At 44.2% G+C, this 25,082-nt stretch overlaps 1 protein-coding gene across 9 annotated transcripts in view; it reads right to left on the bottom strand.

Moving 5' to 3' along the window:
* sox6 (SRY-box transcription factor 6) overlaps nt 1-25,082 on the bottom strand; it is a 642,359-nt gene that overhangs the window by 377,806 nt on the left and 239,471 nt on the right. The window lies entirely within an intron of this gene.

Below are 25,082 nucleotides of genomic sequence, written 5' to 3'. Positions count from 1 at the left end.
CGTGGAAACGGGCCCTTCGGCCCACCGAGTCCGTGCCAACCAGCAATCACCCCGTACACCAGCACTATCCCACACACACTAGGAACAATTTACAATTTTAACAAAGCCAGTTAACCTACAAACCTGTACGTCTTTGGAGTGCGGGAGGAAACCAGAGGTCCCGGAGAAAGCCCATGCAGTCACAGGGAGATCGTACAAACTCCATACAGACAGCACCCATAGTCACAATGGAACCCGGGTCTCTGGCTCTGTAAGGCAGTAGCTCTTCTGCTGCTCCATTGTGCTGCCCCAAACTAAGTAAGTATTTGCTCAACAACAAAAAAAAAGTGCTGGAGTAACTCAGCAAAATGCTGCCTGGTCCGCTGAGTTCGTTTTTGTAAACCAGCATCCGCACTTTCTTGTCTACTAAGGAACTGCTCAACTTTGTAGGAGCAGTAACCCAATAAATGTTCAGTACATTGGAAGAGATTAAATAAAATTGTACTCTGTCTTGCATTCATGAGAATCAGTTTCTGAAATTTGTTGACAAGAAATTGTCAGCAAACACATGATGTGTAATACACTATTACAAATGTTGACTTGTTTACTGATACTGATGACAATTGAGGCTATGCACAACACTACAGAGATACAAAAATACAGTAATGTGTCTTACTGGGCATGATAACTGGTTTGGGTAATGTTCTCCTAAAATGTCACAGCTGATCAGTTGTTGGTTCAGTAAAATGGATCATCGTTAATGCAGCTAAGTGCGAGGTGTGGCTTTTTGGGAAGTTAAAACCAGGGCAGGACCTTCACAGTGAAAGGTGGGGCTCTGGGGAGTGTTGTAGAGCAGATGGATCGAGGAGTAATGGTGCACAGTTCCCTGAAAGTGGCATCGTAGGTAGATAAGGGTGGTCAAGAAGGCTGTTGGTATATTGGTCTTCATCAGCCAGGGTATTGAGTATGGAAGTTGGGAAATTATGTTACAGCTGTAGAAGACTTTGGTGAGGATGCATTTGGAGTATTGTTTTCAGTTTTGGGTACCCTGCCATGGAGTCCAATAACATTATAGGACTTGTGATGGGAAATATGTCAATTAGCTGGATAGAGTGCAGAGAAGATTTACGAGGATATAGCCAAGACTCAGGGCTTCAGCTACAGGGCAGGCTAGGACCGTGTTCCTTGGAGTACAAAATGTGGATGGGTGATCGTATAGAGGTGCATAAAATCATCATGGGAAGTGAACATGTGGAATGTTTTACCCAGGGTAGAGGAATCAAGAAATGGAGGACGGACGATTCATGTGAGTGGCAAAAGATTTAATTGAAACCTGAGGGGGAAAATTTTCACTCAGAGGTTGATGGGTATATGGAACGGGCTGCCAGAGAAGGTGTGTGTAAGAAGGAACTGCAGATGCTGGTTTAAACCGAAGGTAGACACAAAAAGCTGGAGTAACTCAGCGGGACAGGCAGCGTCTCTGGAGGGAAGGAATGGGTGACGTTTCGGGTCAAGAGATATAGACGGTGATGTGGAGAGATAAAGAACAATGAATGAAAGACATGCAAAAAAGTAACGATGATAAAGGAAACAGGCTGTTGTAAACTGTTTGTTGGGTGAAAACTAGAAGCTAGTGCGGTTTGGGTGGGGGAGGGATAGAGAGAGGGAATGCCGGGGCTACCTGAAGTGAGAGAAATCAATATTCATACCACTGGGCTGTAAGCTGCCCAAGCAAAATATGAGATGCTCTTTCTCCAATTTGCGTTTAGCCTCACTCTGACAATGGAGGAGACCTAGGACAGAAAGGTCAGTGTAGGAATGGGAAGGAGAATTAAAGTGTCCAGCAAACGGGAGATCAGGTTGGTTCAGGCGGGCTGAGCGAAGGTGTTCCACGAAATGATCACCCAGTCTGCGTTTGGTCTCGCCGATGTATAAGAGTCCACATCTTGAACAACGGATACAGTAGATGAGGTTGGAGGAGGTGCAATTGAACCACTGCCTAACCTGAAAGGACTGTCAGGGTCCCTGGACAGAGTCGAGGGAGGAGGTATAGGGACAGGTGTTGCATCTTCTGCGGTTGCAGGGGAAGGTACCTGGGGAGGGGGTGGTTTGGGTGGGAAGGGATGAGTTAACCAGGGAGTTGCAGAGGGAACAGTTTCTGCGGAAGGTGAAAAGGGGTGGAGGTGGGAAAATGTGGCTTGTGGTGGGATCCCGTTGGAGGTGGCGGAAATGTCAGAGGATTATGTGTTGTATGCGACGGCTGATGGGGTGGAAGGTGAGGACTAGGGGAGCTCTGTCTCTGTTGTGACTTGGGGGAGGGGGAGCAAGAGCGGAGATGCGGGGTACTGAGGAGAGACGAGTGAGGGCCTCATCTATGATGGGAGAGGGGAACCCCCGTTCCCTAAAGAATGAGGACATCTCGGATGTCTTGGTGTGGAACACCTCATCTTGGGCGCAGATGCGGCGTAGACGGAGGAATTGGGAGTAGGGGATAGAGTCTTTACAGGAAGCAGGGTGGGAAGAAGTGTAGTCGAGATAGTTGTGGGAGTCCGTGGGTTTGTAATAAACGTCAGTTGATAGTCTATTTCTTGTGATGGAGACGGTGAGATCAAGAAAGGGGAGGGAGGTGTCGGAGATGGTCCAAGTAAATTTAAGTGCAGGATGAAAATGGTGGTGAAGTTGATGAAGTCCATGAGTTCTGCATTGGTGCAGGAGTGAAGGTAGCTGAGGCCGGTACAATAAGAACATTTAAAAGACACTTGAATAGGTGCATGGGTAGGAAAGGTTTAGAGGGATATGGACCAAATAGGACTAGCTTAGATGAGGCAATGTCTGCTTTACTTTAGGTTTGCTTCGAGATACAGTGTGGAAACAGGCCCTTTGGCCCATCGTGTCTGCACCGACCAGCGATCGCCCACACTCTAGTTCTATCCTACACACTCGGGGGCAATTTACAGAAGCCAACCGCGTGGGTTTCCTCCGGGTGCTCCGGTTTCCTCCCACATCCCAACGACGTGTGGGTTAATTGGCCCTCTGTCAATTGCCATTAGGGAATGGATGAGAAAGTGGGATAACACAGAACGGGTTTACGGGTGATCGATTGTCAGAGCGGACTCAGTGGGCCGAAGGGCCTGTTTCCATGCTGTGTCTCTAAACTAAACTTCAGGGTAAATGCCTTTCCCTTAAACGGTTAGAGAATCTGTTTATGAAAAGCTGCACAGACTGCTCAATATCTAGTCAGATGATACAGTCACAATAGGATCTCTTTGTGTGCTGGGGAGAACGTTCATAGCGTTCACACATGTGCTGCAGCCATCCCTGGAAGGTGGTGGGGACAGACATTTGGTAGGGTGGGGCGTGCTGTAAACAGCTGCTTTGTTTCACAGCGCATGCAAAAACCAGTGCTACAGTTAAGATTATTTCAATCAGGACAACTTATCTGCAACCAAAATGGTTGTAAGGTGTTTATTGGACACTATGACGCTAATGAATTGCTCATTGTTCAGTCTTTAGGGGGAAAGATCTTCATTAGCACATTAATCAGCCCACTTCTAGGTGCCATTTATTTGTAACAAAAATTATTTACAAGAATAAATTTACTTTGAAAACGCAACGTTAAAAAGTCACACTCATTCAAAATCTTTACTGCAGAAGATCAGTCAAAAAGATGCCAAAATGGAGCATAAAACTCAGTTAGTAATTCCCCTGTGACCTGATGAAAGCGCGGACATGAAATGTTCACTCATCCTTCCCCCTCAGGTGTTATTTGATCTGCCCCTTTTATATTAATTGTGATTTCTGTTTGCATTTGCCTGCCTCTCCAGCCCTTCCGCAGTGATCTGTTTATCGACAATGTCATTCCCTAATCATCCCAAACACATGGATGTCATTAATCGTTAGATTTTAAGGTTTTTACAGAATTGACAGGTCGAATACACATATTGTTCCAATTGCGCGTCATGATGTTCGGCATTAGAGATTCATAGACAAATCTTTCTGTCGATCTTACAGGAAGCATGTGAGATTTTGGAATGCTGCATGGGACATTCAGTACTCAAAGGGATAACACTCAGTTCTCTAAAGAATTTCAAGTCCCAGAACAACAACAGTTTCTAAAATACTACATCTGTTTTTTAAATACTGTTTCTAAATCCCATTTAAATATGTAATGTGACATTTTTCATTCCAATTCACCACAGCAAGATTTAATTCACACTCCCATGTATTTTACAGACTGATCCAGTTATTTTGGTGTATAAGTGTTGTCAACGACTTGTTTCGTTCCTCATCTTACAATGTATTGTATGAAACAGTTCACTTATCCACAATACTCTGGAAAAGAAAAACGCAGGAATGTGATGTCGACCGGCACGGTGGCGCAGTAGTATAGCCGCTGCCTCACAGCGCCAGAGACCCGGGATCCACCCTGACTACGGGCGCTGTCTGTACAGAGTTTGCACGTTCTCCCCGTGACCTGCGAGGGTTTTCCCCCAGATCTTCAGTTCCCTCCCACAAAGACATACAGGTTTGTAGGTTAATTGGCTTGGTATTAATGTAAAATTGTCCCTAGTGTGTAGGATAGTGTTAATGTGCGACAATCGCTGGTTGGTGCGGACTTGGTGGGCCGATGGGCCTGTTTCTGCGCTGTATCTTTAAGCTAAACTAAAATTTAAAAAATTTAAAACTGCTTCAAATGGTGGAGATTGATAGATTCTTGATTAGTACAGGTGTCAAGGGTTATGGGGAGAAGGCAGGAGAATGGGGTTGAGACGGAAAGATAGATCAGCCATGATTGAATGGTGAGGGTAGACTTGATGGGCCGAATGGCCTATTCTGCTCCTAAAAACTTATGAACATGAATTGAACAATAGGACAATCAGAATTTGAAAGAAAATGAGTTACTGTTTTCAGTTAGATCTCTCCATCAATACTCTTCCTGAAACGATGTAAAATAATTTTTCCTTCCAGTGTCTGTCCAACTGTGATTTATGGATGTAGGCCAGACTCCCCACCATTGACCTCACGCTGCCTCGAAAAAGCAACCAACATCATCAAAGATGATGAATTCCTCCTCCCCAATCCCACCATGCAGGTTATACAGGGGTTTGAAAGCGCGCACCATCAGGTTCAGGGACAGCTTCTTCCCCTCATTGATCAGGCTTGTAAATGGTCCTTCCATAAGCTAAGGTACTGTCTGATTCACCTCTACCCCATTGAGGACATTGGACTTTGTCTCTAGAACTGTGTAGCAAGGAACTGCAGATGCTGGTTTAAACCAAAGATGGACACAAAACGCTGGAGTAACTCAGCGGGTCAGGCAGCATCTCTGGAGAGAAGGAATGCGTGACGTTTCGGGTCGGGACCCTTCTTCAGAACTGTTGTCCCATAAAGCTGAGTACTATATTCTGCACTCTGAGTCTTTCCCTTTGCTCTAGCTGTGGCACTTGAGTTCAGTTTAATTGTATTGATGTGTGGTATTATCTGATTAGATTGGATAACATTCGAAACAAAGCTTTTCACTGTACCTCGGTACATGTGAAAATAATAAACCTAATTCTTCTGCATTCCAATACATTATTTTTTTAAATTCTGAATGTAGAAGCAGTGCTAGTGGTACGGAAAAGATGCAGTGGGATGTGTTGGGACTGAGTCAAGTCAAGTCAAATCAAGTCAATTTTATTTGTATAGCACATTTAAAAACAACCCACGTTGACCAAAGTGCTCATCAGTTCAGGTACTAAGAACGAACACAAACATAACAGCACATACATAAACAGTTCACAGCGCCCCCTCAGAGGGCCTCAAACGCTAGGGAGTAGAAATAGGTTTTGAGCCTGGACTTAAAGGAGTCGATGGAGGGGGCAGTTCTGATGGGGAGAGGGATGCTGTTCCAAAGTCTAGGAGCTGCAACCGCAAAAGCGCGGTTACCCCTGAGCTTAAGCCTAGACCGCGGGATAGTCAGTAGCCCCAAGTCGACTGAGGGTCAGGAAGAAAGGACATAGTCAGGAAAACAGGTCATACAGCGCGGAAACAGGCCCTTCGGCCCAACTTGCCCAAGCCGACCAAGATGCCCCATCTAGGCTAGTCCCACCTCCCCACGTATGGCCCACACCCCTCTATTTCCAAAGACATTTTTAAATGCCTTTGAAATGCTGTTATAGTCCCTGCCTCAACTGCCTCCTCTGGCAGCTCGTTCCATACATCCACCACCCTCTGCATGCAAAGGGTGGCTGGGCCCTGGGTTCCTATTAAAACTTTCCCCTCTCACTTTAAGACTAGGTGGGCAAGATTTTCTCCGGTTTTTGTCCACAAAGAATGCATTATTGTCATCTTAATCTCACAGCTGTATATTCCTGGCTGAATATCAGCTCGTAAAACGTGCTGAAATGATTATTCGCTTTTCAGGAACCTGTTAGAGTCTGTGACAGATACTAGTGACGGTACATTGAGGAACTCAAACACAAACCTGTCGCCTGCTGTAAGTAACTTTCAAATTACCAGATCAGAGTACGTAAAAGAAATATGAAAGTTCTTAAAGCAGAACATGCTTAAACACAGCTGTAAAAACAGCCTGCTGAAAAATTATAACTTAATTTTTAAGAATTGAGCTACGAGGTGTTTTCTTTCAGAATAACGATCCCTCATTTTCACTCAGGCAATAAAGTTGCTTCCTGCAATCAAATTAAATTGAAATATATTTGTACAAGAACTCATTTAAGATGTCCAAAGACAGGGGTTTATTTAAGCTTAAAAAATTCATGCGTAATGGTATTTTTTACGTAGACTTAAATACACATTTTATTTATATCAACTTCTTTCAATGGTCCCTTCGTTTCTCAAGTAAAGTGCAAAAGTACCAGAGTCGGGACCCTTCGACAGATTGGGGGGTAGAAAGCTGGAAAGAGTGATGGAGGTTGGACAAAGCTAGGGAAGTGATGGGTGGAGTGTGGGTCAGAACATGGTGGGAGAGCAGGAGGGCAGCAGGAATTACAGAGGAGAGCAGTGATAGGGGGTCTGACGGAGCCCCTGCAGGTAAACGCTGAAGAGACGTTGAGGTGAAGCAGTGGAACAGAGACAGTTATTCTGATTGGAACTCTGGTTCCATCCAGCATTCAGGTGCTAACATTTTTAACAACTTTGAACTTAAAGGGTACAAGATGTCGCTGGAAACATGGGGACTCTAAGAATAAAGGGGAGGCCATTTAAAACTGAGATGAGAAAAAAAATGTTCACCCAGAGAGTTGTGAATTTGTGGAATTCTCTGCCACAGAAGGCAGTGGAGGCCAATTCACTGGATGAATTTAAAAGAGAATTAGATAGAGCTCTAGGGGCTAGCGGAATCAAGAGATATGGGGAGAAGGCAGGCATGGGTTACTGATTGTGGATGATCAGCCATGATCACAATGAATGGCGGTGCTGGCTCAAAGGGCCAAATGGCCTCCTGCACCTGTTGTCTATGTTTCTATGAGTCTTATGTACTGCCTCTATATAACCCACTGTCCAGATACTCTAGTACTTGAGTGTGATTGTTCCTATGTTGAGTAGAATTGTTCCTGAACTGCATGCACTATACCCAGGTACAGGTAACAATAAAGTGCCTGTGTGGACTTTGCACCTTCTCCCTGTGATCGAGTGGGTTTCCTCCGGGTGCACCGGTTTCCTACCACATCCCAAAGACATGCGGTTTTGTAGGTTAAATGGCCTCTATAACATTGTGTGCAGAGAGTGGATAAGAAAGTGAGATAACATAGAACTAATGTGAAGGGGTGATTGGTGGTCACAGGAAACCCACGCAGTCACAGGGAGAACGTGCAAACTCTACACAGGCAGTGCCTGAGGTCAGGATCAAACCTGGGTCTATGGCGCTGTGAGGCAGCGGCTCAGCAGTGGCGCCACTGTGCCACCATATTTACACTTCAGCTTAGTTTAGTTTTGGTTGGAGATACAGCATGGAAACAGGCCCTTCGGCCCACATAGTCACCAACGATCATCTGTACACCAGTTCTATCTACAAGGGACAATTTATAGAGGCCAATTAACCTACAAACCTGCATGTCTTAGGAATGTGAGAGGAAAGTGAAGCACCTGGAGGAAACGTCACAGGGAGAACGTGCAAACTCCACACAGGCAGCGCCCCTGGTCAGGATTGAACCTGGGTCCCTGGCGCTGTGAAGCAGCAGCTCCACTTGTGTTGTAATAAGTATAAATATTACAGTTCTTTAAAATATCTGAGTAAAAATATATCAATCCCCAACAGGCCATAATCATATAATCAGCCTCATGTTGAAGGCTTCCAATCATTTGCTACATTTTAATTGATGATAACACTTGGGTACAAAATAGCAACTGCACGCAAAAGATTATCCATTAGTTAGGAGGCACATTGGGATGCTCTGATGTAACAAAGAGCTAAAGGAGTTCAACCCATTTTCACGCTTCACACTCCAATGCAGGATTGAATCTAAGACGTCCTGCATGGAACATGGAACAGTACAGCACAGGGACAGGCCCTTCAGCCCACAATATCTGTGCGGAGCATGATGCCAAGACCAACTCTTATCTGCCTGCATAAAACCCACATCCCTCTTCCCCCAGCTGAGCTTCGGAAGAGATCTTGATTGAAGATTGGGCGTGGATGCAAATGAACATTGACAATTTGATTGTTCTATTTAAAGACCCCTCGTGTAATCAGACATCCTTCATTCCTGAAAGGTTTTCAGAAAAGAGTGGCATGGTGGCGCAGCGGGTAGAGCTGCTGCTTCACAGCACCAGAGACCCGGGTTCCATCCTGACCTTCTGACATCCCAAAGACTGGCTTTGGTAAAATTGTAAATTGTCCCTAGTGTGTGTGGGATAGTGCTGGTGTACGGGGTGATCGCTGGTTGGCGTGGACTCGGTGGGCCGAAGGGCCCGTTTCCACGCTGCATCTCTAAAGTGCTAAGTCTAAACTCATTGCAAGCCATTCACAGTTGTCTATCCAACTATTGGTTGTGCTATCTCAGTCTAAATTAATACCCACCCACCACATTGTGAAAATAAGATAAAACACATTTTTTTCCTTTTGCTCAACAATTTTGAAATTCTTTGGGCGTGACATGATCGATGGTCAGAGTGGTGGGCCGAAGGGCCTGTTTCCGTGCTGTATGGCTACATTAAACTAAATATTCTCAAATTATAGATCACTCACCAGAAAACAATTTGTAACATGAACCTTTTAAAGAGCATGAAGATGAGAATTTGCTCCAATTAATTGAATTTCTGATTTTTATAAATATTCTATTATCTTAACAGGTATATTTCACCTCAGCATTTCTCGAGTCATGCAACACTGAAACAGGCCCTTCGGCCCAACTCATCCATCTATGCTAGTCCCATTTGTCCACATTTGGCCAATATCTCTCTCAAGCTTTTCTTTCCATGTACCTGTCCAAATGTCTTTCTTTAAGTATTGTTATAGTCCTGCTTCAACAACCTCCTCTGGCAGCTCGTTTCATACAACCACCACCCTCTGTGTGAAAGATTTGCCTCTCAGGTTCCGGTTAAATCTTTCCCCTCTCAGCTTAAAACCTATGTCCTCTGGTTATTGATTCCCCAGCACAGAAACAGGCCCCTCGGCCGGCCGAGTCCGCACCGACCAGCGATCCCTGCACATTAACACTATCCTACACACACTGGGGACAATTTATATTTATAGAAAGCCAATTAGCCCACAAACCTTTGGAGTGCGGGAGGAAACCAAAGATCTCTGAGAAAACCCACGCGGTCACGGGGTGAATATACAAACTCCGTACAGGCAGCACCCGTAGTCGGGATGGAACCCGGGTCTCTGGCGCTAAAAGCACTGTAAGGCAGCAACTCTACCACTGCCCACTCTGGGTAAAAGGCTATGCATTCATCCTATCCATTCCCCTCTTTTGCAGTGCCTGCCTGAGCTTTATTTTAACCTCTCCTCACTCTATCAGTCACATTTCTGTATTGCCGCTTGCCTGAGTCTTGGCAATGATTTGCCGTGTTTACACAAGCATTGTTCATTGACAGAATGACTGGAAGGCAAAACAATCAGCCGGTGTGGTTAATAAAGTGGGCAACAGGCAGCATGCTGTCAGATCTGGATATGCAAGAGAAGCCGACGAAGGGAATGGAATGGTGATGCGGTCACAATTAGCTGAATGTGATGAAAACTCTCTGGTCTTGCTGCGAAATCTGGAGAGGCTATTTTATCATTCAGCCCTCAAACATGGTGATTTTTTAATGACATCCAGTTATAGTTTGCCGATTCTGTCATTGGGTCTCAATGACTGAAAACAGCTCAGTGCCCACAGCTCAGAGTGATGGGATGTTTTGACTTGTGCAATGTCCTTCCATATAGCATTACATTCAACAAGTACTTGTATATAATTAGTTAGCATTATGGTTTTACTACTGACGGCCTTTACAGTTCGCTACCAGCCCCAAGTGTCTTTCCATATCAAAAAGGATATCCTATTTCTGCCGATCTAAAGTGTTTTCTTTTACTCTGACTTCTAAGTTACAGACTGTTCTTGATGATAACACTTGCTTATCACTCCCTATCTCACTGTGACAGTATTCCATAATGCATCTAGTCACCTAACTCATTAATAAACCCGACACAACAGCAATAACAAATAAACATATTAAAAATTTATATGAAGAGAAAGTACCTTTGTTTTATAGAACATAGAAAAAAAAGTACAGCTCAACTATCTTAAATTAGACTTTATCTGACTTCAATGTTATAGCTTGCACTAAATGTTGTACCCTTTACCCTTTATCTGGGACAGCTTGATTGTATTCTTGCACAGTCTTTTAAATTCAGTTTAGATGTACAGCATGGAAACAGGCCCTTCAGCCCATCGATTCCGCGCCGACCAGCAATCCCCACGCACTTACACACACTGGGCATAATTTACAATTATACCAAGCCAATGAATCTATAAGCCTGTACGTCTTTGGAGTGTGGGAGGAAACTGGAGATCCCGGAGAAAATCCATGCAGTCACAGGGAGAACGTACAAACTCCGTACAGACAGCACACATAGTTAGGATAGAATCCGGGTCCTTGGTATTCCAAATATACCAAAAAGAACCCAATTATAATTAAGTTTACTGGTATAAAATAACTGAACTTTTCTCTTCAGGAGCCAAGAAATACAGCCCAGCGGTATGGAGACACAAGTGACTGCAGATGCTGCAATCTTACGTAGAATACAAAGTGCTGGAGTAACTCAGCGGGTCAGGCAGCATCTCTACAGAACATAGAGAGGAGATAATTTGAGTACTTTAAAACATTTTTTAGTGATACAGCGTGGAAACAGGCCCTTTGGCCCACTGAATCCGCACCGACCAGCGATCACCCTGTACACGCACTATCCCACACTCTAGGGACAATTTACAATTTTTTGTAAATTGTCAACCGAAGCTAATTGACCTACAAAACCTCACGTCTTTGGAGTGTGGGTGGAAACCAAAGCACCCGGAGGAAACCCACGCGGTTACAGGGAGAAGACACAAACACCATACAGACAACACCTGTGGTCAGGATCGAACCCGGGTCTCTGGCGCTGTGAGGCAGCAACTCTACCGCTGCGCCACCATGCCATCCCTGGCATCTGATGAAGGGTCCCACGCTGAAACATTATCCATCCATGTTCTCAAGAGATGCTGCCTGACCCGTTGAGTTACTCCAGCACTTTGTGTCCTTCCAGATGTGTACATCGATTAGGCAAGGATATCAATGAAATATAGTCATACAGCTGAGAAAACGGTCCCCAAACAATGTACTGGACTGATCGAAACATAGAGCACTGCTGGTAACGATCACTTGTTTAAGTAATTGTACAACGTGCCCATAAAAGACGACAACACCAGTAACAACACAAAGAAGATACAGGAGATATTTTCACTTTGAGTTTCTACTGCCCATGTAATTAAACTAGAATCAGGAGACTCTCAATTAACAATTATACATCAGAAAACATTTTGTTTAAATTTGCTATAACAAATTCTCAAAGTAAAACATTCAATAAGCCTTCAATTTGCCTGGGTGTTATTTCTTGTTATTTGGAGATTAGGTGGTTAATGAGATGTTACAACAAAGAGCTTCCTTTGCACAATGTTATGAAATTATGATGAATGAATTGCAGCGATTGAAAGGAAACTCCATATATTGAAACTTGAAGGAGCATGAAGAGGACATCTCTGTAATAATAAAATAACTAAGAGCTACTCACAGTCTAGAGTCATAGCGTGATACAGTGTGGAAACAGGCCCTTCGGCCCAACTTGCCCACACGGGTCAGCATGTCCCACCTACACTAGCCCCACCTGCCTGCATTTGGTCCATGTCCCTCCAAACCTGTCCTATCCAAGTACCTGTCCAAATAATCTTTAAACTGTTTCTTAAATGTTGGGATAGTCCCTGCCTCAACTACCTCCTCTGGCAGCTTGTTCTATACATCCACCACCCTTTGTGTGAAAATGTTACCCCTCAGATTAAATCTTTTCCCCTTCACCTTGAACCCATGTCCTCTGGTCTACGATTCACCCACTCTGGGCAAAGGACTCATTTTCCCGATCTGTTCCTCTCATGATTTTATACACCTCTATAAGATCACCCCTCATCCTCCTGCGCTCCAAGGTATAGAGTCCCAGCCTACTCAACCTCTCCCTGTGGCTCAGACCCTCTAGTCCTGGCAACGTCCTCTCTGGCAATGCTTTTCTATATCCTTTCCAGCTTGACAACATCTTTCCTTTAACATGGTGCCCAGAACTGAACACAATATGCGATCTCACCAATGTCTTATACAACTGCAACATGACCTCCCAACTTCTATACTGAATACACTGACTGATGGAGGAATACTGTGAAAAGACCCTATCCCCCTCCCAGTCCTGTGATTATGTACCCATTATTCCAACCTTTCCATTCACTTTTCAGCCAGATACCAGTTTAGTTTAGAGATACAGTGTGGAAACAGGCCCTTTTGGCCCTCCGGGTCCGCGCCAACCAGCGATCCCCGCACATATACCCACTAGGGACAGTTTTTACATTTACCAAGCCAATTAACCTACAAACCTGTACGTCTTTGGAATGTGGGAGGAAACCGAAGATCTCGGAGAAAACCCACGCAGGTCACGGGGAGAACGTACAAACTCCGTACAGACAGCACCCATAGTCGGGTTGGAACCCGGGTCTCCGGCGCTGCATTCACTGCAAGGCAGCAGCTCTACCGCTCGGGTGCTGTCTGTGTGGAGTTTGCAGGATCTCTCTGCGCTCTGGGTGCTCCGGTTTCCTCCCACAACCCAAAGACGTGGAGGTTTTTAGGTTAATTGGCCTGTGTAATTTGCCCGTCATGTAGGATGTGGATAAGAAGTGGGGAACATAGAACTGGAGTGAAAGGACAGACTCCTCCTCACTCACCACATTCAAAACATCACTGAAGTCTCACCTGTTCAGCACTGCCTTCAACCACTGAAGGTCACCTCACCTTCTATCTCCTTTTTCTGTACGTTTACTTATTTATCTATTTATTCAATTCTCTATGTTCTAGAAATCCCTGTAAAGCGTCTTTGAGTGTTTGAAAAGCGCTATATAAATGTAATGCATTATTATTATTATTATTATAACGTGGTCGGCGTGGACTCGATGGGCCGAAGAGTCTGTTTCACTGCAAGCAATCAATCTTACCAACCTCCGAACGTTTCAAGCTGCTTTTTTGTGACATTTTAAACTCACAGGATCATTTATACCATTGGTAACATTAAACAGATGTTATTCCCATACCAGAAAACAGGAACATTCTGAACATGGATAAAACATCAATTTCCTTCACAAATATAATTTAACATGTGACAAAACTCTAAACACATTGAATTAGTTTCACTGAGTTAATTTGAATCTTAATTGTTTTGAAATCCAGGCTATGTGGCACAATGGGATGAAAGAAGGGGAGGCTTTTATCTTCACACAATGATTGATTAATACATACATACTGTAAATGCTTATAATCCTACTTGGGCCATTCATTAAACAATAATTAGTCAAGTCATCGGAACCGAAAGGCTCATAGCTCCAGGCACGATTAGTAACTGCTGAGGAGTCACATTCCCTCCGGGAGACTTGTACTGCAGTCAATCTTAAGGGAGGGAGTGCCCTCAAACATAAAGCAATAGAGCAAGTCTTCATTTTGTTTCCTTGAGTAATGGATCATTTGTCGCGTTTGGTGGGAGTGCAGTTGCTGATACCGTTGCTACTTGGACATTATCCTTTTATTCTCTCGGGCTGTTCTGTCGAAAGCATTTATCCAGTGAGATTGACACAGTCTATTATTTTAACATGTAAATAGGTACATGTTAAATGTTGTTAACATGAGGTTACCAGTCCAGTCTCCCTGTGGCAACCTCCAGCTTCAAACCCGTTTCCAGCCGGTTGCTGTTAAGAGATATTCTTTTCACGCAGTTTATTTTGGTTTTGAGATTCAGCGTGGAAACGGGCCCTTTGGCCCACTGAGCCCACGCCGACCATCGATCACCCGTTCATACTAGTTCTATGTTAACCCACTTATTCATCCATTCCCTGCACACTAGGGGCAATTTACAGAGGGCCGATTAACCCACAAACCGGCAAGTCTTTGGGATGTGGGAGGAAACCGGAGCACCCGGAGGAAACCCACGTGGTCACAGGGGAAATGTGTAAACTCCGTACAGACAGCACCAGTAGTCGGGATGGAACCCAGCTCTCTGGCGCTGTGAGGCAGCAGCTCTACGCTGCACACTGTACCGCCTATCAATATACTTTTCCCTTTATCTTATCAATATATGTATTCCTTTTATCCTGTATCTGTACACTATGGATGAGTTGATTGTAGTCCTGTGTAGTGTTTCCGCTGACCGGTTAGCATGCAACAAAAGCTTTTCACTGTACCTCAGTACATGTGAAAATAAACTAAACTGCTACATTACATTTCCCCCCTCATGTACTGTATAGACATCTTTTCTTTAGTTTAGAGATACAGTGCGGAAACAAGCCCTTCGGCCCACTGAGTCCGCGCTGACTAGTGATCCCCGCACATTAACACTATCCTGCACACACTGGGGACAAGTTACAATTTTACCAAGCCAATTAGCCGACAAACCTGTCCGTCTTTGGAGTGTGGGAGGAAACCGGAGCACCCGGAGAAAACCCATGCGCGTCACGGGGAGAAGATACAAACTCCGTACCGACAGCACCCATAGTCAGGATGGAACCCGGGTCTCTGTCAGGCGCTGTGAGGCACTATTTCCTACTTAAATCGCCTTTTCTACATGCTTCAATGTACAGGAGCTTTCCATCATCTACGCACTATTATTTACAGCAGATAAATGAAAAGCCTTCATTCAGAGCAGTCACATCCAGAGGCTCCACTGACTCAAGCCAAGAGTTACATTTTCGATGCCAGGAACCTGCAGTTTGAGGAGGCACAATATTACTGCACTGTTTTTGCAATACTCCCTCCCTTCCATGAAAAATCAAATAATTTCACACTGAATCGCTGCCACCTGTTTTGTATTGTGAAAAGTAAAGCATTTTTCAGGCTTTACTGAGGCATTTTACCCGCTCGGGCTTTCGAGCATTACTCGGTAGCTTTATTCACCCGCTGGAAACACTGTCTACACACTGTCAATCATACTTTATTAGTCAACTGTAACACTGCAAATACCACGCTGTCACATTTTATGTGGATGAGCTCTTTCCAAAGATAGAAAAATGAACATACCAAACAATAAGAAGCAAGAACCATGTCAAATGTTCTGGAAACCATACACGCAGCCATCATTTCAGCTGCTTGACTCAAGCTCGACAGCAGTTCCCATAACAAAAAGCCATTTTCGGCTAAAAAAAAAAATACGGAGTCTCAACTGCAATCTGTTTGAGTGATCGTTGCCACTTGCCATTGTTCCTCAGCGCTGATACATTAGCAGCTAAAACAGTTGACAGTAACTGCTGGGGCAATGTATGCACAGTGTTGACAGATTAGCATCTGATTGCAAATGGGACTAACAAATGGGTAGAACTGAGAGGCGGGTGACCCAATCAAGTGTACAGTAAGCAGAAAAATGAATTGCACCATGGGGCGGCACAGTGGCCGTAGAGCTGCTGCTCACAGCGCCAGATACCCGGGTTCCATCCTGATCTCGGGTGCTGGCTGTGTAGAGTTTGTACGTTCTTCCTGTGACTGCGTGGGGTTCCTCAGGGTGCTCCAGCTTCCTCCCACATCCCAAAGACATGCGGGTTCTGTAAATTACCCCTAGTGTGTGGGGACGAGTGGATGGGGAAAGAGGGTAGTATAGAACTAGTGTGTGCGGGTTATGGATGGTCGCGTGGACTTGAACCTGTTTCCACACTGAATCTCTGAAACTAAAAGCTCTAAATATTTAACCTCAGGGCCTCAACATGCCATCTCAATGGTCATTAAGAAGATGGTGTTTTTGGAAGTTGCAAACATTTTATTCAGGATCACTCTGGAAACATGGAATCAAGTTTGCAGGTTTATCGACAGTAGTGGTGCAGCGGTAGAGTTGCTGCCTTACAGCGCCAGAGACCTGGGTTCCATCCTGACCTCGGGTGCTGTCTGCACGTGTCCGGCAGGGGTTTTCTCTGGGTTTTCTCTGGGTTCTCCGATTTTCCCCCACACACTAAAGACGTAGGGGTTTGTAGGTAAGTTGGCTTGGTAAGATTGTAAATTGTCCCCAGTGTGTAGTTTAGTGGTAATGTGGTAAAAAAGCTAAACTGAACAAAAAGCTAAATAAATTCTGTAAATGGGGAAACACGGAACTGCAGATGCTGGGTTACACAAAAGGGCACAGAGTGCTGGAGCAACTCAGTGGGACATTCAGCATCTCTGGAGAACATGGATAAGTGACGTTTCTAACCTGTGAGTTACTGCTGAGTTACCACTTTGTGTCCTCTCAACTGATATTCTCTGCACTTAATATTCTCAGTGAGACTACTGCGGCACAGCGGTAGAGTTGCTGCCTTACAGCGAATGCAGCGCCGGAGACCCGGGTTCAATCCCGACTATGGGTGCTGTCTGTATGGAGTTTGTACGTTCTCCCCGTGGCCTGCGTAGGTTTTCTCCGAGATCTTTGCTTTCCTCCCACACTCCAAAGACGTACAGGTTTGTAGGTTAATTGGGTTGGTAAATGTAAAAGAATTGCCCCTAGTGGGTGTAGGGTAGTGTTAGTGTGCGGGGATCACTGGTCGGCGTGGTCCCGGTGGGCCGAAAGGGCCTGTTTCCGCACTGTATCTCCAAACTAAACTAAACTAAACTAAACAGCGTGCAAATCAATCATCATGTCTGCCTCAACAACAAGAATGACTACACATTGAATGTACTTCACCGGCCGTGAATCTCCCTGAAGTAGTGAGGACATAAAATATATTAGAAATCAAAGCAACGTTTCTTTCTAAGCCCACTATTTTTTTTGCATTGAACATGCATAGATTTCAAGTGCAGGATTAGAAAGCTGGTGTTAATTAGTGCAAGGTTCACAGATACAATTCAGTCATCAATGCTGTGCTGGTTTTTAAATGCAATGGCAATTTTATATTGTTGGTACAGTAATGCAGTTAAATACATGGCTATTTGGAAAGCAGAGAAACAGAAGATATTGGTTGAACCAGTTGAAAGGTACAGCATGGAAACAGGCCCTTCGGCCCATGAGATCACTGATCACCCATTCACACTTCTATGTTATCCCATGCACTTACGACACACTCAAAGGCCATTTACAGAATCTAATTAAACACCAAACCTGCACGCCTTAGATGGCACAGTTGTGCCCTGGTAGAGTTGCTGCCTTACCACGCCAGAGACAAGGCTCGATCCTGACCTCGGGTCCTATCTGTACGGAGTTTGTACGTTCTCGCGTGGGTTTTCTCCGGGTGCTCCGGTTTCCTCCCACACTCCAAAGACGCACAAGTTTGTAGGTTAATTGACTTTGGTTAATAAAAATGGAAATCGTCCCAAGTGTGTAGGATATGCTAGTGTACGGGATGATCGCTGGTCGGCATGGACTCGATGGGCCAAATGGCCTATTTCCATGCCATATCTCTAAAGTCTAAAGTCTTTGGGATGTGGAGGAATCTGGAGGAAACCGATGCGGTCACAGGGAGAACCTACAAACTCCACACAGACAGCACCTGAGGTCAGGATCGAACCCGGCTCCACTTTTCACTTTTCTCCAGAGAAATAAAGGCTGTGAGCACTTTAAAATTACAGCAACGGCTGAAAGACTTGGTATAGATAAAATGCAGGAAGGAACAGCAGATGCCGGTTTAATCCGAAGATAGGCACAAAAAGAGTAACTCAGCGGGTCAGATATCATCTCTGATGAACAGGAATAGGTGAGGTTTCGGGTCGAGACCCTTCTTTAGATTGTACAGACAGAGAATGGATACAGAATATGTGGTGCCTGAGTCAGCTCTCTGGATTCTCAGACCAAACCCCCCCCTGGATGCAGACTGCATGGCAAAGTCTACGGTGTTTGCCCTAGATCAGCAATGTGCTTAGAAACATAGAAAATAGGTGCAGGAGGAGGCCATTCAGCCCTTCGAGCCAGCACCGCCATTCATTGTGATCATGGCTGATCATCCACAATCAGTACCTCATGCCTGCCTTCTCCCCATATCCCTTGATTCCCTTAGCCCTAAGAGCTAAGTCTAACTCTCTCTTGAAATCATCGAGTGAATTGGCCTCCACTGCTTTCTGTGGCAGAGAATTCCACAGATTCACAACTCTTCAGGTGAAAACATTTTTTCTCATCTCAGTCTGAAATGGCCTACCCCTTATTCCTAAACTGTGGCCCCTGGTTCTGGACTCCCCCAACATCGGGAACATTTCTCCTGCATCTACCCTGTTCAATCCTCTAAGAATTTTATATGATTCTATAAGATCCCCTCTCATCCTTCTAAATTCCAGCGAATACAAGCCCAGTCGACCCATTCTTTCATCATATGTCAGTCCCGCCATCCCGGGAATTAACCTGGTGAACCTACACAATTCGGAGATTCCTTACTGTAAGGACTTACAATGGATGAAGAGCCTGTTTCCACATCGTATCTCTAAACTAAACCCAAAACTATAGTTGATACTAAGATCCACTATCAACAAGAAGAAAAATTATCCTTTGATGCAAGGTCTTTAACATATAACACATTGGCTTGATTGCAATCACGTATTGTCTTTCTGCTGAAGGTAGACACACAATGCTGGAGGAACTCAGTGGGACAGGCAGCATCTCTGGAGAAAAGGAATGGGTGACCTTTCAGTTCGAGACCCTTCTTCAGACTGAGAGTCAGGGGAGAGGGAGACGAGAGATATCGAAGGGCAAGGGGTGAAAAGTTCCACTTAGTTTTCACTGACTTTCCGCTGACTGGTAAGCACACAATAAAAGCTTTTCACGTTACCTCGGTACACATGACAATAAACTAATACTGAATGTAAAGTTAGTCATCTCCTGTGACGCACTAGACAAAAAATTAATTCTTATTATTTTTTGGCTGAATTAAATTTGAGAATAGAGAATAGTGCAACCAGGGTATACAGACACATTTCCACTTCAAACTTACATACTGCCCTTACATTTGTACTCTTGTGTTTACTGTGTTATAGTACATCTCTTTATGCCATTGCATTGTAAGGAGTTTACATTGGTTGTTTCCATTAGAACTTTAAAAATAGGGTTTTTATAAACAGTTCACAAGAACTGTTCACAGATGTAAGATTTGTCATACCTTCCTGATAAATGTTGATGGGATGGTGCTGTTTATATCATGATACTCCCAGAAGTTAACAGTGTTACATCCTGCATGTATACAGCCCAAGTAGAGGCCCATAAAGATTTAACAGCAAGAGGTATATCACAAATTCAATAGATTTATTATTAGCTGTTTTAACGAAAGCACTGGCATTTATATAGCACCTTTCATAACATTAGGGGGCCCTTATAGCCATCAAGTATCATTAAAGGGCTATGTTATAATGTGGGGAAATGTAAAAGCCAATACTCATATAAAAATGTTCCCAGAGGTAACAAACAAATCATGTCCACATAATCTGTTTTAGCGGTTGAGGGATATGAACGCCGATCAGAAACCTCTTCTCCAAAATAGCAGTATCTTTTATGCTTATACAAGATGGTTTTGGTTTGACACTGCATCTAAAAGAAGGCATCACTGAAGAAAAAGAATCACTGCTTCAGAACCACATTGAAACGCCAGCTAAGACTGTATGAAGCAAAATCTGTGTTCAAAACCATCTGACAAGTGGTTCCACATTAGTTTTTTTTAGAGAGATACTGCATGGAAACAGGCCCTTCGGCCCACCGAGTCCACACAGGCCACTGATCACCCATTCACTAGTTCTATGTTATCTCAGTTTTACCTCCTACACACATTTAAAGTGTGAGAGTCTTGTCTATGATTTTGTACTAATAAATGCTTCCATTTGTGATTTTAAAAAATATGTACCTCAGTAATTTCATCCTTAATTGTAAATTCAATAATCTTTCATTTTCGAGCGGGATTTTAAAAGTTTTCAAGTGTTCTGCTTAACTAAAGAACTAAGTAAAACCCAATTGAAAAATTCTAGCTAAAAACAATTAACGATATTTGCAGTTCACAGATTAATTGCAGTCTGACAGTTTATATTTTTTCTGGTTCATTAATTTTTTTAAAGCATATAATTCCTTCCTTAACATTCAAAATTAATATTAAAATCATTAAAAAAATTCTTTAGATACACCGATCAGGAGAGGAAGAAAAGGAGCAAATTGCCTTTGCAGATGAAAGAGAACTACTGCACAGATTCACATCACATCAGGCAAACACTGAGTCTAGACTTGGCAAATGAATTGGTTAAAAGCAAAGTTAGAATCCTTTTACTGTGTAGGGATTTCCCCTTCAAAACCCAAACACTCTTTACCTTGATCCATTGAATTAATGATATCACTCTGGGAAGATTAATTATTTAAAAATTGTTCCTGTCTTTCACACTGAGTTTGATGAGCGTAATTTTAAATATTCCACTACACCTGTCTCATATCGTGAAGTGGCTGCCCTCAATAATTACAGCAACCTCCTTGATCATTGTTAAGTATTTTAAGAAGTTTAGCATTCAGAGATTTAGCATTTGGAGAGTGCCAGGCATCTTGAAATTATCCACTCTCTTGTTGGAATAGACAGCAGGAAGGGCAGAAATTAAAAAACTTTATCTCAACATTGCTCTTTACGACCCCCAAGAATACATATCTTCCCTGCTATTGCTTGAATTTTTATTCTTAATGTGTGATAAAGTGCACAAAGTAGTTTTGTGGCACAGTGGCACAGCTGGCAGTGATGCTGCCTCACAGTGCCAGAGTCCCAGGATCGATCCTGACCTCGGGTGCTGTCCATGTGGAGTTTGCACGTTCTCCCTGTGACTGCGTGGGTCTCCTCCGGGTGCTCCGGTTTCCTCCCACATCCCAAAGACGTGCGGGTTTGTAGGTTAATTTGCCTGTGTAAATTGCCCCTAGTGTGCAGGGAATGGGATAACATGGAACTCTCGTGAACGGGTGATCGATGGTCGGTGCCGAATCAGTGGGCCGAAGGGCGTGTTTCCTTGCTGTGTCTACCTATCAATTTTCAGATAACCATGTAACAGTATAATTACTGTACTTTCCTTCATTCCAATAATGCTGCCACTTGCTGAACTTCACTCTGGTTGTTCTGGGATCGGTTCTGCGTGTTCTTGCTCACTAATTGCTTTTGGCACACATAAATCAACTCTAGATGTAGCCAGAAACCCACAGAATTATGTCGTCTGACTTTACCATATTTCATCTGAGCCTTAATTGTTAACTGTTTCCAAGCCCAAATGAGCTGGAAGGATTCCAAAAAGTAGGTGCAGAGATGCTTTTCTGTTGTACATCCTACAGTGGTGTAGACGTTGCTATGGTCACCATGGACAAACAGGCAATAATCAGGTCTTTAGAAGTGGACAACAACTCGATCGCTACTGTTTTCTATCTCAAGGAACTGATTGGGCGGCACAGTGGCTCAGCGGGTAGAGCTGCTGCATTACAGCGCCAGAGACCCCGGTTCCATCCTGACTGCGGGTGCTGTCTGTACAGAGTTTGTACGTTCTCCCCGTGACAATGTGGGTTTTCTCCATGGGTTCCAGTTTCCTCCCACACTCCAAGGATGTACAGGTTTGTAGGTTAATTGGCTTTGGTAATGTTGTAAAATTGCCTCTGGTAAGTTAGTGTACGGGGTGATCACTGGTCTACACGGACTCGGTGAGTGGAAGGGCCTGTTTCCACGCTGTATCTCCAAAGTCTAAAGCCTAAAGTATACATCACATGGATCTAGGGTTGCCAACTGTCCCGTATTAGCCGGGACATCCCTTATTTTGGGCTAAATTAGTTTGTCCCGTGCGGGACCGCCCATGTCCCGTATTAGTAGGGTTGCCAACTTCCTCACTCCCAAATAAGGGACAAAGGGTGACACCACCGCCCCGTGCCCCACGTGACCTCACCCCACCGGGCCCGGGCGGCCGCCATTGGTGGAGCGGGAGCGTGTGGCCGCTGGCTGGATGAGGTCACTTTGTCCCGTATTTGGGAGTGAGGAAGTTGGCACCCCTACTTGGATCTATACGAAGAATTTTGGCTATAGTCTTGGGTTAGAGACATAGGTTTAGAGGGATATGGGCCAAATGGGGGCAGGTGAGACTAGTGTAGATGGGGAATCTTAGCCGGCAGGGGCAAATTGGGCTGAAGGGCCTGTTTCTGTGCTGTATGACTCTAGGGCTATCGTGTTGAAAGGTGCGATTGGGTTAGTATCACTTCCTCTGCTGTACAGAAATGATGGGCTGAAAGGCTGTCTCTATTGCTAATCTTTCTTGATTCCATGAACAGATTAGTGCTGCAGATGTAAAACGCTAATATCCTTTTTAAACCCTACTCTGTGAAAGCATGGAGTTGTCAGATTGATTGTCTGTTCTGCTCTGCGATGCCTTTGCAATCTATCAACAGCTTCATGAACCCATCAACAGCCTTGTTAATTCATCAGCAATTTCCTTTAGCGAATGTGGTCAAAATATACAAGCCCTGCCACCACAGACCGACACAAGCCTCCATGCAAGATGTCAAATTTTCCTACACCCTTTCTCGCAATGAGGTAATGTTGACTCATTGAGCTTGCGAAGGCAAGGAGAGAGCAGAAAAAAATGAATTAGGTGTCAAATTATACTGCCAATGGCTCCCTGGTTTGTGATTTACAGCGGTCTGACAGTTTAGCTGTTGTAATATGACTTGTTTCTACTATTGAGGCCAATCAAATTGTCACACACACTGCAGAGAAAGTGTACAATCTTTGACCAACGCAGCGCAGAAAAAAACAGCAAAACGGTTAACCAGGCTTGGGCTCAACAGTAAAGTCATAGTCGCAGTTATTTAATTAGTACCCAACACTCAAGGATTAGGGAAACTCCCAATTACCGTTATTTGATTAAAGTCAAGAAACCTGAAGGCACTTGAAAGCAGGATTTATCATCGGTAAATAACCTGAGTTTGTACTATCTGTCGTTTATTCTCCCGATTGCTCAACACTTTAACTCCCCTTCCGATTCCCACACTGACCTCTCTGTTCTGGGCCTCCTCCTTTGTCAGAGTGAGGCCACATGCAAACTGGAGGAACAGCACCTCATATTACCCTGGGCTAGCTTACAACCCAGTAATATGAGCAATGAATTCTCTAATTTTAGGTAACAAAATCCAAATGCGGCACAGTGGTGCAGCAGTAGCGATGCTGCCTCACAGCACCCAGAGACCCGGGTGCAATCCCAACTACGGTTGCTGGCTGTACGGAGTTTGTACGTTCTCCCCTGTGACTGTGTGGGTTTTCTCCGGGTGCTCTGGTTTCCTCCAACACTCCAAAGATGTACAGGCGTGTAGTTAATTGCCTTTGGTAAAAATGTAATTTGTCCCTGGTGTGTGGGATAGTGCTGGTGCTGGACAGTGTGGACTCAGTGGGCTGAAGGGCTTGATTCTACACTGTACCTCTCAAGTCTCAGATAAAGTCTAAAGTTATATCTTTTTATGATAACCTTTTGAAGGCTCTGGGCCTGTACTCACTTTAGTTTAGAAGGATGAGGGGGGATCTCATTGAAACTTACCGAATAGTGAAAGGCCTGGATAGAGTGGATGTGGAGAGGATATTTCCACTAGTGGGAGAGTCTAGGACCAGAGGGCACAGTCTCAGAATAAAAGGACATTCTTTTAGAAAGGAGATGAGGAGGAATTTATTTAGTCAGGTGAATATGTGGAATTCATTACCAAAGACAGCTGTGGAGGCCGTCAATGGATATTTTTAAGGCAGAGATTGACAGTTTCTTGTTTAGTATGGAAGAAGGCAGGAGAATGGGGTTGAAAAAGAAAGATAGATCAGCCATGATTGAATGGCAGAGTAGATTTGATGGGCCAATTGGCCTAATTCTGCTCCTAGAACCTAACACACAAAAACATAACAACATTTTAAAAAATCACAAAAAGTTATGAGAGGCATAGATAAGGCAAACAGTCAGAATCTGTTGTCCTGGAATTAAAATGTGAAATACTAGAGGGCGATAGCTTTAAGGTGAGAGGGGTAAAGTTTCAAGGAGATGTGTGGGCAAGTATTTTTACACAGAGGGTGGTGGGTGCCTGGAATGCGCTGCCAAAGGTGGTGGTGGAGGCAGATATTATAGTGGTGTTTACGAGGCTTTTGGATAGACACGTGGATATTGAAGGAATGGAGGGGTATGAATTATGTGCAGCAAGATTGTGGGCCAAAGGGCCTGTTCTCTATGTTCCATAGATGCGGGACTGCACAGTGGTGCAGCGGTGGAGTTGCTGCCTTACCGCGTCATAGATCCGGGTTCAATCCTGACTACGGATGCTGTCTGTACGGAGTTTGTATGTTCTCCCCATGACCGCATTGGTTTACTCCGGGTGCCCTAGTTTCCTTCCACATTACAAAGAGGTAGAAGTTTGTAGGTTAATTGACTTCTGTAAATTATAAATTGTCCCT

The sequence above is a fragment of the Rhinoraja longicauda genome, chromosome 18, assembly GCF_053455715.1.
Source record: "Rhinoraja longicauda isolate Sanriku21f chromosome 18, sRhiLon1.1, whole genome shotgun sequence".
NCBI classification, from domain to species: Eukaryota; Metazoa; Chordata; class Chondrichthyes; order Rajiformes; family Arhynchobatidae; genus Rhinoraja; species Rhinoraja longicauda.
The sequence above is the reverse complement of the archived record's forward strand: the minus strand, read 5'-3'. Positions and strand labels throughout refer to the sequence as shown.